Source organism: Aphelocoma coerulescens, chromosome 21, assembly GCF_041296385.1.
Source record: "Aphelocoma coerulescens isolate FSJ_1873_10779 chromosome 21, UR_Acoe_1.0, whole genome shotgun sequence".
Lineage (NCBI taxonomy): Eukaryota > Metazoa > Chordata > Aves > Passeriformes > Corvidae > Aphelocoma > Aphelocoma coerulescens.
Genome location: NC_091034.1, coordinates 159566 through 170383, shown reverse-complemented (window position 1 = coordinate 170383; position 10818 = coordinate 159566). Strand labels below are relative to the sequence as shown.

General features: G+C 53.3%; 1 long non-coding RNA gene across 1 annotated transcript; it reads left to right on the top strand.

Annotated features, from left to right (window-relative positions):
* The first annotated feature begins 3062 nt into the window (after nucleotides 1-3062).
* On the top strand, nucleotides 3063-10016 carry LOC138121477 (uncharacterized). The gene is made up of 3 exons (XR_011156188.1): nucleotides 3063-3144; nucleotides 3967-4072; nucleotides 5042-10016. It is a non-coding gene; the product is annotated as an uncharacterized lncRNA (long non-coding RNA).
* The last annotated feature ends 802 nt before the right edge of the window (nucleotides 10017-10818 follow it).

Genomic DNA, 10818 nt, shown 5'->3' with positions numbered 1-10818 from the left:
TCCTGCCTATGGCGCTGACGGAAGAGAGAAGCACTGGGGCAGAGTACGGAGAAACTTGGAATTTCAGGTGTGGCTTAACAGAAAGCTCAGGGTGCAAAAAGGGGGGTTTTGTGTGCCCAAATTGCCTTGAGACGGCTTTGCTGTCTGTTCTCTGCAATTGTGCCTTCTGAACACGAGAGCGTTTTACTCGTGGTGCCGTGCGCAGCAGTTCCCACAGTGCCGGCCGGGAAACAGACAATGCTGAAAATTGAAGGGATTTGGACGCGTAAAAACGAGCTGTTCGTTCTTCTCCGGTGCGAGGGGTTTGATGTTGGTTGGCAGCAAAGTTTCCTGGTTGTCTTCTGCTCTTCTTGCTCATTCTCAAAGTCAGTGTAGGATTTCCAAAGAACCTGCAACAGAGAAACCTCTCCTCGTGTTTGTTCCGGGCACACGGAGATACCGGGAGGGGAAGAGAAGGGGTAAAGATGAGATTTCCCTGAGAGAAGGTTCGGAGATCGGGGTGCGTTCACTGGCGCCACGGGCTGGGATTAGGGCTGAGCGGCACCAACCCCGGTGCGCATCATCCCCTCGGCTTTCCCCTCCTGTTCCAGCAGGGGATTCATGGCCCTGCCGAGAGACAGATGTTAATTAGTGAGTGCCAGGCCGAGCCGTGCCAGCAGCAGGTTCTGTTCGAGCCGGTGCTTTACTGGCACGTTCATCAGCCACACTCTCTAATGAAAGTCCTGGCGTTTGTTCCTGATTTTCTTTCACTCTTGCATCCAACTTTCCAGCTCTTTTCTTCTCTCTGTCCAGTGTGTCTTTTGTGTTGCTTTCTTGTCCTGTGTGCTCCCCATGCCATTGCCTTTCACTGCCTCCTCTCTCTTGTTTTTCTTTTAAGAAATAAATACTCACTCTTTATTTAATAAACACCGCAGAGAGGAGAGGGGGGAGAAATGTTCCCTTACAGCTGTGAAGTTGAAGCAGACAGCAGAGTTCCGTGATAGGGATGTCCTGGTGTTCTTTTAAGAAATCCATACTGACCTTTATTGAATAAATTCTGCTCAATCCCTCTCCCTGTTCTGTCTCTGTCTCCCTCGCCGCCCGCATCTTTCTCTTTCCTTTGTTCTTGCTCTCCTTTTTCCTTTGTGCTGCAGTGTGACTGTATTTCTTTGTCCCTCTCACTGTCCTTTTGCCTGTCCCTGTCTGCATCAGCTGCTCGGTCCCTCTCCCTCATGGTGCCCTTCTCTTGAGAGCCCCCTGTCCTGCTGCCCATCCCTCTCTTTCCCCATCCCTCTGCTGCGCCTTCCCCGTGTTTCCAGCCAAGCCCCTTTTTGGGGGATGTATGCATGGAAATGGCTTTATTAAAGTGCCGTTCTGCTTTTTTATGAAAGTTTGTCCAGTTTTGTGCCTTCTTTGGGGGTGAGGAAAAAAGGCTGGGGGCGGGGGTGGAGACTCGGGGGCTCTGAATGTCACTTGGGGCACCCCAATGTCCCTGGGAGAGCCACGATGCAGTGGAGGAGCAGGTGAGTGGGGAATGAGGGGGGCCATTGCTGGGTGCCCTCCCCCAGAGGGGCCCAAAACTGCCAGAAAATCCACCGGGAGGGATGTGTGTATGACAGTGTGGAATCCCCAAACCTGTCAAGTTCTTTGTTTTTACATCTATAGACAAATGCTACTGATTTAAATGTAGATTCATTTTGAAATAAGCCAGCCCTGTCTCTCTACTCTGTTGCATATAGGAATATAAGAAGCTGGGAATAGAGATGAGCAAGTTTTGAGAATAACGAGGCGGCGTTTTTCTGTAGGAAGGGAAGAAGCGAGTGCCTGGCGCCAGGAGCCGAGAGGCTCGGGCTGCAGGAGCTGCAGAGCGCCCTGAGCCGGCTTTTGCCTCTGCTCTGTCCGTGCCCCGCAGCGCGGCCCGGCCCCGGGCTGAGCTGGGCGGCGCTGCTGCCGCCTGGTGGCGAGAGCGCGGCACTGCCGGCCCCGGCACGGCGCCCCGGCGCTGCTGCCGCCCGGGGCCGGGGGAGCCGAGAGGGCGGCGGCCTCGGTGGCTGCCGGGCGTGGCAAGGGCAAGGAGCGAGCGGGGCCGCGTCTGGCAGCGGAGGGGAGGGGCGAAGGACGGTTCGGAGCGCCAAGGGACACGGGCGTGCATGAGCGGGGCCAGAGCGCTGCAAAGGAGCGGGCGCCGTGCGGGGCGGTGACCGCGACGAATGACAGCGCGGGGAGCGGCCCGGCGGGGCCGGTTTTGCCGGGCAGCAGAGGCGCGGTCGCAGCGCGAGCCGGGGCGGGGAGCACCGGGCGAGCACGGTCGGAATAGAGCCGCCCGCGTGCCGCTCTCAAGGGGGCGGCTCGGAAAGGAAGGCGCAGTTCGGCGCTTTCGGGACGGCGTAAGTGGCGTTTTTATTCGAACCTGCCAGGACCTTGCAGAGGGTGGGTGACACTTCCGCCACACTCAAGATGGTGGACGCACTAGGCCCCTGGGAGAGGTGTCCCCACCGATGCCTGCCGACGGTCGCGGGGCCGTCGCCCGCCTCCGGCGCCGGTGACCCCACCACCCGTGTCCTCGCACCGGGGACCACCGCGGAAAATCGCGCGGAAAGCGCGGGGCCGCCGTCGGAGTCCTGGCCGGATTCAGGCAGCTGAATAGACAGAAGCCCTTGTGAGGGGCGGGGGCCTTGTGCGTACCACACTAAAGATGGCAGCTCGACCGGAAGTGGCTTCTGCCAGCACCCAAGATGGCGGCAAAAACCGGAAGTTAGATCATCGCCACACCAAAAATGGCGGTCGTTTACGCTGTTTTCTGACCTTCTCAAGATGGTGGCAGAGAAGGCCCCCTCTAGCTGCGTCTATTCGGCTGCCTGAACGCGACGCCGACACCGACGCCAGCCCAGCGCTTGCACGCAATTTTCTGAGGCGTTTCCCGCTATGCAGACACCGACTGTGGGGTCAGCGGCGCCTGGGGTAGGCGGGAGCATTCAGGCAGCCGAATAGCCGGAGGGGGGGGGGGGGGGTCCTCCACCGCCGCCATCTTGAGAAGGTCGCATCGCCACATTGGTGTGGTACCGGTAATTTCCGCCCTTCTTCGCCCGACGCGGCAATGGCGGGGAGTCCGGGGAGCAGCGCGGCCGGGCCGGGGGCACCGGGGCGGGTGCTGCGGGCTCGGAGGTGAGCGGGGAACGGGGACAGTCCCGAGCGGACGGTGGGGGCCGCGGGGGATCGGTATTCCGGCCCAGGGATGGGTGTCCCGGGACAGGGATGGGTGTCCCGGGACAGGGGTGGGTGTCCCGGGACAGGGGTGGGTTGCTGGACTATCTAATAAGATTATATAACGACCGTACAAGGAGAACTATGTAAAAAATCCTCCCTTGTTACCCTTCTCCCAGCCCCGCTGTGTTTTCAGGATCCTGGGGGCAGAGTTTGGGTCTGGACAAGGCTCTCGGGCACAGGGTGGGATTCTTGGGGTGCAGGACGAGGATGTGGACTCGATGCTCCCTGCGGGTCCCTTCCAGCCCAGGGAATGCTGCGATCCTGTGCCTCTGGAGGTGAAATAAAGGGGATCGGTGGGGTTTTTGCCCGCTGTGTTCACGGCCCCGCCGGCTCCGTGCGGGTTAAAGGCGCAGCTGCCCCGGGACAACGGGACCGGCCGGGGCTGCTCGCTCCCGGTGCTGCCGCCTTGTGGGGAGAGCCCGGCACTGCAGCCCGGAACGGCGCTGGACACGGGATCGGCGTGGAACAGCAGCCCAGGGAATGCTGAGGTGTCCCAGGGAAGGCTGAGGCGTCCCGGGGAATGCTGAGGCGTCCCCTGCCCGGGGCACTCGGCAGCAAATCCCTGATGTTGAGCGGAAAAAGGAAAGTTCTGGGTTAGTGGGAGGAGGTTTCTGGAATGGAGTTGGGACAGGTGCTGATCCACGCATGGAATCACGGGGTGGTTTGGCTTGGAAGAGGCACCAAGATCATTTACGCTCTGTTTGTTGTCCGATTCCGCAGCAAAGAACATCCAGAACTGGCACCTCACCCTCACGGACAGCAGGAATGTCTTGCATAGCTGTTGTTTTGGAATGGGAAGGGCCGTTGGGAGCTCTGGCAGGACCAGGTAAGAACAGAAATGGGATCATTCCGGCTGCTGCTGGAGGTGGTTTTCTGCTTTCAGGCTGTTCTTCTGATTGATCCTTTCACAGCACTGTTCTAGGGCACATTTGAGGGTAATTCCAGGAATTTCAAACCAGATAAAAACTGGTGGGGAAAAAATGTGAACCTGATCCATTTCTGGTAATTCCAAGCTTCTCCCACAACACCGTTCCAGGGGAAAGCTGATGAAAGGGTGAAGATGCAGAGGAGCAAGTGCTGTAAACCCCCCTGGCACTCTGACAGAGCAGACCTTGCAGTACTGGCAGCAGATCTCTTGGAGAAAGTGTGGGATGGCAAGGTTTTCCGGGAAAGCAAAAGGAGGGCAGAGATGAGGGAATAGGCTTCCAGTTATTCCTTTAGCTGAAAGCCTGGGGGAATTGAGAGGGGCCACAAGAACTGTTTGTGTAGGAAAATGGGAGTTTGGGGGCTGAATCGGAGTTTCTCTCTGGGGCATTTTTGAGGGAAAAGCTGAGGTGCTGTTTAGGGGAGAGAATGCACATTTTTGGGGTGGAAAAGGTTTAATCAATATTGTAGAGGAAGTAAAATGTTGGGGGTAAAAGTGGATGCAATCTGGAGGGGACAGAATGAATATTTTGAAGGCAAAATGGGGAACTCAGTAGTGGACAGAGGGGGAACATTTTGGAGGCAACACTTGACAAACTCTCTGGGGTGGAGAACGAAGACATTGAGGGAAAAATGAGGTGGTGAGCAGTGGGCACGTAGGGAAGGTTGTGGGGGTAAATCTTGAGAAAAGCCCCGTGGTATTCAAGAAATCCTTGGAATCAGGACGGAGGAATTCAGTGGTGGAAAACTGTAGAGAGCTTATCTGAGGAATGGCTGCGCAGCAGAGGACATGATAAGATAGAGCCTTGCAGGATGTAGGAGTCAGCCTGTCGTAGGAAAAGGGGTTTCTTATCAACAAGGTGTCCAACAGGACACAAGCCAGAGCAGACTGGAATGAAGAAACCATCACCGCGGGGTGTGTTGTTCCCACGAGAGAAGATGACCAATCGTGAGTTCAGGTTTTGCAATATGTATGAGCTGTTTAAGTGTTGTATAAATAAGAGATGAAAAGACAATAAAATCGAGGCTTGCCGATCATGAAATCATGAGCTCGTCTCCCGTGCCTTTCCCGACATCTGACGCCCGAACAGAAGGCACGTCATGTACCCCCCCCTACCCCCACTTCCACAAGGAAAGGTGCGTTGGGTTCAGGTCCTGCAGCTAGAGGGACGGCAATAAGAGCGGAGAACAACCGTGTTTCCGTCTCCGTGCCCGAACGACCACACCGGTGGGTTCGCTGATACGTGCTGCCGAAGCCTGGAGGGCTAGCAACGGTACCGTAAGTATGGATAGGCAAGCAGCACAGGATTTATTTAAAGTCTTTCTTCTTATGCTTTACTTTAAAGCCTTTAACTTAGAAAAAGACCTCCCTTCCCTACTAACTCACTCGCGTTCCTATGGTTTCTTTAACGACCCTCACAGCATTCACGAATTAGCAGAATGGCGGAGGTACGGGGATGAACTCTTTAGCCTTGTTTTAGACGATGATAAGTCAGCCAAGAAAATAAGCAAACTTTGGAAAGCAGTTCATAATGAGCTACTGTTAGTGCAGGCAGAGAAGCGAGCAGTCATAGGTTTTAAGACAGCGCATTCCCGTAACCAAGATAATGACTCCTCGGTTTTCCCTACGGCCCCCAACCCCCCCGCCTTTGCCACTATTGAGATTCCTCCAGAGCCACCCCCCGCTGACAGTCAATCCCCCGCGCTGCCTACCCCCCTGCCTGCTCCCCCGCCTTCCGCTTCAATCGCCGTTTCTGCATTAACCCCCTCATGCCCGCCGCTGCCGCCCGACCCCTCTAATGCCACGAAGCCTGTCCCTGGGGCAGAATCTGACCCGGCGGAGGCTATGGCAGCAAGGAGGAGAGAGTTGTGGCAGGCGCTTGCCCGAGACGGCATGGAAAGGGGAGATTCCGAGCTCCTAGCAGCGGCACAAGAAGCGATGGCTTTCCCTGTTGTTTTCACTACTAATGCGCAAGGGGGCCAGAATGCGCAGTTTGCGCATCTCGACTGGAAACTCCTGTCCCAGCTGAGAGCAACAGTCAGTAACTTTGGGGTGTCTAGTGAACCAGCTAAGCAGATGTTAGATTATCTTTTTAATGCCCACATTCTTCTGCCTGCCGATATCCTGGCTATCACGAAACTCATTTACACCCCCTCTCAGAGATTGCTTTTTGAGGCAAGGTGGAGAGAGGAAGCGGCAAGTAGCGCTAATCTCCCCAGACCCCAAGGGGACCCCTTAACAGGCCTTACTGTAGACGAGCTTATGGGACAGGGCCCGTATCTCAGAGTTGAAGCTCAAGCTGGACTAGGGCCACATAAACTTAGGGAGGCCATGGCAGTAGCTAAGAGGGCAATGGATAAAGTCAGGACATCGGGAGGGACCCCCCTATATATGAGCATCAAGCAGGGTCGTGATGAATCGTTAAGCTCCTTTGTTGATAAGGTTATGGATGCTATCTCTAGGGCAGGGACACCCGACCATATGCAAGATGCTATTTTAAGACAGTGCATTTTGCAAAATAGCAATCCTGCCACTAGATCTCTGATTACCTCTATACCTGGTGATTGGACCACTCAGGCATTACTAGATAAAGCTGCGACCTTGCCCTCAGGTGCTCAAGCCTTTTTAGTCCACGCGTTAGAAAAGCTGGGGGAGGGATTGAAGGAACAAGCAGCTAGTGCTCAGACGCAGGTAATGGCCGCCCTTGCTCCCCTCCAAGCAGCAGCCACGCGCCCCCGGTTGCCTCCAGAGAGAAACAGAATGAGATGCTATCGATGTGGCCAGTTGGGCCACATTCGTCGGGAGTGCCCAGCATCCGGAGTTTGGTGCAACAAATGCCAATCCAACACGCATAACTCAAATGCCTGCCGTAACAAGAAGCGGGGAAACTCCCGGAGCAGCGCGTCCAGCAGCCGCGCAGGGACACAAGTAGCAGCTGCAAACCCTTGCCCTGCCTCCAGCCAGCAACAAGTGGCAGCATCAGCCTGGACTTGGCAGCCTCAGTAGACTGTGATCTCCTGACGTCTGAAATCCATAACATCCCTACAGGACTAACAGGACCCATCTGCCTCAATGGTACACCAGTAGGAGGCTTGATTCTTGGCCGATCATCTGCCACTGCCCTAGGACTGTTCGTTCAACCAGGCGTGGTGGACGCTGACTCACAAGGTGATATCTTCATACTGGCTTATACTGTTCATCCACCTGTAAGGATTCCTAAAGGCCAAAGACTAGCTCAATTTGTACCTTTGCCTCAAGCCACACAAGGCATGCAACCCTTGCAGGCTCAACCAAATGCTCATACAGGCTACGGCTCAACTGGGGAACTAACCTTGCTCACCATCGATCTTAATAGCCGTCCACGGAAGCCGTGTGCCCTAACCTATAAAGGAGAAACAATCACGTTACAGAGCCTCCTAGACACAGGGGCAGACTCCAGCATTGTCGATGTGAACACATGGCCCTCACATTGGCCTCTTCTGCCAGCAATGACAGCCATCACTGGTGTCGGAGGAATGAAACTAGCACACAAATCTCCGCTGATAACTGTAGAAATTGAGGGCAAGAAAACTACCGCAACTTTTTCTATCGCCCCTCTACCCCCCACAGTTGACTGCCTCATTGGAAGAGATGTATTGGCCCAAATGAGTTTTGTGCTTACCGATGATCACCATTTCTGCTAAGGGCCGTTGCTTGGAATTTCCCGCTTCCACTAAGATGGACTGACAATAACCCTGTAGTGGTTAAGCAATGGCCTTTAAAACGGGAAAATCTGCTTCAAGCATACGCTCTAGTCAATGAGCAGCTTCAACAAGGACATCTCAAGCCGTCGACAAGCCCATGGAACACCCCAATTTTTGTCATCCAAAAGAAAAATGGCACGTTTCGTCTGCTACAAGACCTTCGAGCTGTCAATGCTCGTATGGAGCCTATGGGAGCGCTGCAGCCAGGACTCCCTAATCCAGCAATGTTGCCACAAGATTGGCCTCTTCTTATTATTGACTTAAAAGATTGCTTTTTCACAATTCCACTACATCCAGATGATACAAAGCGATTTGCCTTTTCATTGCCTGCTCTTAATCGTGGTGCACCAGACAAACGTTTTGAGTGGACCGTATTGCCGCAGGGAATGCGCAACTCTCCCACCATATGTCAATTGTATGTCGATGCAGCATTGCAGCCACTGCGACAAAAGTTACCTCAGACCATCATTTATCATTATATGGATGATATTTTGTTTGCGCAGAAGAAGCCTTTTGACCAAACAGAAATTCAGCTTATTACCTCCTCTCTTCAAGAATGGAATAGCTGCTAACAAAATTCAAATATCCTCCCCGTGGAAGTATTTAGGATGGGTCATCACCAATCAAAGAGTGAAGCCTCAAAAACTGCATATCCAAGCCTCAATCACCACTTTAAATGACGCTCAAAAACTGTTAGGTGATCTGCAGTGGTTAAAGCCAATAGTAGGAATTCCTAATGTTCTTTTAGACCAGCTCCGTCCCTTACTAAAAGGATCAGATCCATGCACACCAGTACACCTGACGCCGCAGCAGCGAGAAGCTCTACAACAAATCACCACCTGTATCACAGACGGTTTTGTTTCGCGTCTTAATCCAGACATCCCCCTCTCTCTTACTATTTGGAATTCTGAAACTCACCTCCTCGGCGCAATTACGCAGCTAAAGAAAACGGGGGAGCTGGCGGTTTTAGAATGGATATCACCACAGCTGCAGCAACGAAAAACTATTACCACAAAACTTGAAAATTTGGCTAATTTAATTAAGAAAAGACGTTTGCGCATTTTGGAAATTGGAGGACAAGAACCTGAGTGCATCAATCTCCCGATGGAAAAACCTGCCTTCGACTGGTACTTGCTAAATTCTTCATTACTCACGGAAGCCCTGTTGTCCTCAGGAGCTAAAATTCGGACCGGTCCCCTGTTTCCCAAGGCATTACACTGGATAGGAGCATGGAACTGGATTTCAAAACCCTTGCGAGAAGATAAGCCTATCCACAATGCCATTACTGCATTCACAGACGCCGGAAAAAGGACAAGGAAAGCAGCTTGAGCTCATCGCAATATAGAGAGATTAAGCTGCTGGGTAGTGAAGCAAGCAAATGGAACAAGTAGAGTACTGTCCGCGCTTGCAGATCATTTAAGCACAGTCCAACATGCTGTATTACAAAATAGAGCTGCTATTGATTTTCTGTTGTTAGCTCATGGACACGGGTGTGAAGAATTTGAGGGACTATGCTGCATGGATCTAAATGATCATTCTCGCTCTATTCATGCAGAGATTCAACAGCTTATAAATCACTCTCAAAAAATTAAGGAAGATACAGGTTTCTTTGGCCTAGATGGGCTGGTCAGTGAACTGGGATTGGGTGGTTGGGTAAAAAGCATGGTAAAAACATTGTTTCTCTTATTGATCATGGTTTTGGTAGGATTAATCCTGTTCAGCTGCGCTCTAACTTGTATCAAGAGGGTACTGCTAAAAACAACAACTCTGAGCATGATAGCACATAAAGAAAACGGGGGAAGTGTAGAGAGCTTATCTGAGGAATGGCTGCGCAGCAGAGGACATGATAAGATAGAGCCTTGCAGGATGTAGGAGTTAGCCTGTCGTGGGAAAAGGGGTTTCTTATCATCAAGGTGTCCAACAGGACACAAGCCAGAGCAGACTGGAATGAGGAAACCATCACCGCGGGGTGTGTTGTTCCCACGAGAGAAGATGACCAATCGTGAGCTCAGGTTTTGCAATATGTATGAGCTGTTTAAGTGTTGTATAAATAAGAGATGAAAAGACAATAAAATCGAGGCTTGCCGATCATGAAATCATGAGCTCGTCTCCCGCGCCTTTCCCGACACTGTGGGGGGGTTTTTTTTTTGGAATTTTGGGGGTTTTGGGGGTTTTTGGGGGGGAATTTGGGTTGGCAGGGCCGGGAGGGGGCGGGGCTAAAGGGGAAATGGGCGGGGCTAAAGGGGGAGTGGGTGGGGCTAAGGGGTGGCTTTGCACGGGTCCTGAGGAGATTTAGGGGGTTTGGGGCTTTTATTTGGGAATTTTGGGTCTTTAAGGGAATTTTTGGGGGTCTCTGGGGGTTTTTTTTTTGGAATTTTGGGGGTTTTGGGGGTTTTTGGGGGGGAATTTGGGTCGGCAGGGCCGGGAGGGGGCGGGGCTAAAGGGGAAATGGGCGGGGCTAGAGGGGGAGTGGGCGGGGCTAAGGGGTGGCTTTGCAGGGGTCCTAAAGAGGTTTAGGGGGTTTGGGGCTTTTATTTGGGAATTTTGGGTCTTTAAGGGGATTTTTGGGGGTCTCTGGGGGGTTTTTTTTTGGAATTTTGGGGGTTTTGGGGGGTTTTTGGGGGGGAATTTGGGTCGGCAGGGCCGGGATGGGGCGGGGCTAAAGGGGAAATGGGCGGGGCTAGAGGGGGAGTGGGCGGGGCTAAGGGGTGGCTTTGCAGGGGTCCTGAGGAGATTTAGGGGGTTTGGGGCTTTTATTTGGGAATTTTGGGTCTTTAAGGGGATTTTTGGGGGTCTCTGGGATGGTTTTTTTTTTGGAATTTTGGGGGTTTTGGGGGTTTTTGGGGGGGAATTTGGGTCGGCAGGGCCAGGAGGGGGCGGGGCTAAAGGGGAAATGGGCGGGGC